Raw genomic sequence first — 666 nt, forward strand, 5'->3', positions numbered from 1 at the left:
AAAGCACAAAAGAGACCAATGCATTCCTAGAAATAACACAGCTTTGAAATATAGAAGATAAGCTAAACATATGGAGATGGAAAAGAATCAGTGTTAAAAAAAAAAGTTTATTTCTTATTTTTCCCAATGACTATTGAGCTGAAGAAATACCAGATCTATCCCCCAAAGCCCTTGCCAAGAGTACTAATTCAGAAGTATAGCTCCAAGTTTGATGCACTCTGAGGAGAGAAAATGATGGTTACAGAAAATAAAGGATGTAGGAGTACAGCAGAAGACACAGAAAACAGAACAGAAACACTGAAGAGGAGATGTCAAACAGGAGTTATCAGTTTTGTCAAAGGCAAATACACACTGAAGAAAAAAAAGAAAAAGAAGAAAAAAACCTAAAACCCATCCCATTGAAAGCAAATAAAAAACTAATAAAGAAATAAAAGGACACACATTTTCCAAAAGGTTTTTTGTTTTTATAATCAATTTTTTTTTTTACATAGACAACTGAAACACACCAATATTTTGTGCGAAAAATATTCTTAAATAAACTTTGCTCGTTCTGGATCTTTGTACATTCTGATATACATATGTAACAAGGTTTATGGCACTGTAACCAGGATCAAAATCATAAAAAGGAACAAAGTAATTGTTTTTATTTATCCTTTCTGAACCTAG

This window comes from Nothoprocta perdicaria, unplaced genomic scaffold (assembly GCF_003342845.1).
Source record: "Nothoprocta perdicaria isolate Ctin4 unplaced genomic scaffold, notPer1 scaffold_133, whole genome shotgun sequence".
Taxonomy (NCBI): Eukaryota; Metazoa; Chordata; class Aves; order Tinamiformes; family Tinamidae; genus Nothoprocta; species Nothoprocta perdicaria.